The sequence below is a fragment of the Arachis ipaensis genome, chromosome B8, assembly GCF_059453495.1.
Source record: "Arachis ipaensis isolate K30076 ecotype BB chromosome B8, ASM5945349v1, whole genome shotgun sequence".
Taxonomy (NCBI): Eukaryota; Viridiplantae; Streptophyta; class Magnoliopsida; order Fabales; family Fabaceae; genus Arachis; species Arachis ipaensis.
In genome coordinates, this window is record NC_142443.1 from 61282465 (window position 1) to 61285631 (window position 3167).

Below are 3167 nucleotides of genomic sequence, written 5' to 3' on the forward strand. Positions count from 1 at the left end.
AAAATTATTTTGTGTTTGTTGTTTGAGTCTAGAGTCAAGTTTTAAGTTTGGTGTCAATTGCATCTTTTTAATTTTCCAAAAATTATTTTCAAAAATTTTATGCATTACATTCTTCATGATCTTCAAGTTGTTCTTGGCCAGTCTTCTTGTTTGATCTTCATATTTTCTTGTTTTGTGTCTTTTCTTGTTTTTCATATGCATTCTTGAATCATTAATGTCTAAAGAATAAAAATTTTTAAGTTTGATGTCTTGCATGTTTTCTTTTCTTGAAAATTTTTCAAAAATAAGTTCTTGATGTTCATCTTGACATTCAAAGTGTTCTTGGTGTTCATCTTGACATTCATAGTGTTCTTGCATGCATCACATGTTTTGATCCAAAATTTTCATGCATTGAGTCTTTTTGATGTTTTTCTCTTTCATCATTAAAAATTCAAAAATCAAAAAAATATCTTTCTCTTTTTCTTCTCATAAAATTCGAAAATTTGAGTTGACTTTTTCAAAAATTTTTAAAAATCTAGTTGTTTCTTATGAGTCAAATCAAATTTTCAATTTAAAAATTCTATCTTTTTCAAATCTTTTTCAAAAATCAAATCTTTTTCAATTTTCTTTCATAATTTTCGAAAATTTCCAAATGATTTTCAAAAAAAATCTTTTTCTTACTTCTATTTCATATTTTCGAAAATCTCACTAACAATTAATGTGATTGATTCAAAAATTTTAAGTTTGTTACTTGCCTAGTAAGAAAGGTTCAATCTTTAAACTCTAGAATCATATCTTTTTAGTTTCTTGTTAGTCAAGTAATCAACTTTAATTTTCAAAATTAAATCTTTTTAAATCTCTTTTTCAAATCTTTTTCAAAATAAGTTTCAATCACATCTTTTTCAAAATCAATTTCAAAATCTTTTCTAACCTCTTATCTTTTCAAAATTGAATTTCAAATCTTTTTCAATTAACCACTTAACTTTTTAATTGATTTTAAAAAGTTTACTATTTCAATCATATCTTTTTCAAAACTACCTAATTAATTCTCTCTCTAATTTTCGAAAATCCTTTCCCTCTTTTTCAAAATTCTTTCTTTTTATTAACTAATTGTTTTAGTTTTTAATTTAATTTGATTTTAATTTTAATTTTTGAAATTTAACTTTAAATTTTATTTTTAATTTAATTAATTTTCAAAATTCCCTCTCTCTCATCTCCTTCTAATTATTTATTTATTTACTAACACTTCTCTTCATCTCAAAATTCAAACCCTCTCTTCCTCTTGGTGTTCGAATTTCTCTTCTTCTATTCTTCTATTCTTATACTCACATACAGGAATCTCTATACTGTGACATAGAGGATTCCATATTTTCTTTTCTGTTTTCTTCTTTTTCATATGAGCAGGAACAAGGATAAGAACATTCTTGTTGAAGCTGATCCTGAACCTGAAAGGACTCTAAAGAGGAAGCTAAGGGAAGCTAAAGCACAACTCTCTGGAGAAGATCTGACAGAAATTTTCGAAAAAGAAGAAAACATGGCCGAAAATAATAACAATGCAAGGAAGATGCTTGGTGACTTTACTGCACCAAATTCCAATTTACATGGAAGAAGCATCTCAATTCCTGCCATTGGAGCAAACAACTTTGAGCTTAAACCTCAATTAGTTTCTCTGATGCAACAGAACTGCAAGTTTCATGGACTTCCATCTGAAGATCCTTTTCAGTTCTTAACTGGATTCTTGCAAATCTGTGATACTGTTAAGACCAATGGGGTTGATCCTGAGGTCTACAGGCTTATGCTTTTCCCATTTGCTGTAAGAGACAGAGCTAGAATTTGGTTGGACTCTCAACCTAAAGACAGCCTGAACTCTTGGGATAAGCTGGTCACGGCTTTCTTAGCCAAGTTCTTTCCTCCTCAAAAGCTTAGCAAGCTTAGAGTGGATGTTCAAACCTTCAGACAAAAGGAAGGTGAATCCTTCTATGAAGCTTGGGAGAGATACAAGGAACTGACCAAAAGGTGTCCTTCTGACATGCTTTCAGAATGGACCATCCTGGATATCTTCTATGATGGTCTGTCTGAACTATCTAAGATGTCATTGGACCATTCTGTAGGTGGATCCATTCACCTAAAGAAAACGCCTGCAGAAGCTCAAGAGCTCATTGACATGGTTGCAAATAACCAGTTCATGTACACTTCTGAAAGAAATCCTGTGAATAATGGGACACATATGAGGAAGGGAATTCTTGAAATTGATACTCTGAATGCCATATTGGCTCAGAATAAAATATTGACTCAGCAAGTCAATATGATCTCTCAAAGTCTGAATGGATTGAAGGAATCATCCAACAGTACTAAAGAGGCATCTTCTGAAAAAGAAGCTTATGATCCTGAGAACCCTGCAATAGCAGAGGTGAATTACATGGGTGAATCCTATGGAAACTCCTATAATCCCTCATGGAGAAATCATCCAAATTTCTCATGGAAAGATCAACAAAAGCCTCAACAAGGCTTTAATAATGGTGGAAGAAACAGGTTTAGCAATAGCAAGCCTTTTCCATCATCCAGTCAGCAACAGACAGAGAATTCTAAGCAGAATCCATCTAGCTTAGCAAATATAGTCTCTAATCTATCTAAGGCCACTTTAAGTTTCATGAATGAAACAAGGTCCTCCATTAGAAATTTGGAGGCACAAGTGGGCCAGCTGAGTAAAAGAGTCACTGAAACTCCTCTTAGTACTCTCCCAAGCAATACAGAAGAGAATCCAAAAAGAGAGTGCAAGGCCATCGATTTAACCATCATGGCCGAACCTACAAGGGAGGGAGAGGACGTGAATCCCAGTGAGGAAGACCTCCTGCGACGTCCAGTGATCAACAAGGAGTTTCCCTTTGAGGAACCAAAGGAATCTGAGGCTCATCTAGAGACCATAGAGATTCCATTGAACCTCCTTATGCCCTTCATGAGCTCTGATGAGTATTCTTCTTCTGAAGAGAATGAGGGTGTTACTGAAGAGCAAGTTGCCAAGTACCTTGGTGCAATCATGAAGCTGAATGCCAAATTATTTGGTAATGAGACTTGGGAAGATGAACCTCCCTTGCTCATCAATGAACTGAGTGATCTGGATCAACTGACATTGCCTCAGAAGAAATAGGATCCTGGAAAGTTCTTAATACCTTGTACCATAGGCACCA

General features: G+C 33.6%; 1 non-coding gene across 1 annotated transcript; it reads right to left on the minus strand.

Annotated features, from left to right (window-relative positions):
• Nucleotides 1–1906: 1906 nt before the first annotated feature.
• LOC148548292 (small nucleolar RNA R71) lies at nt 1907–2014 on the minus strand. The gene has a single exon (XR_015898819.1). It is a non-coding gene; the product is annotated as a small nucleolar RNA R71 (small nucleolar RNA).
• Between the last annotated feature and the right edge of the window lie 1153 nt (nt 2015–3167).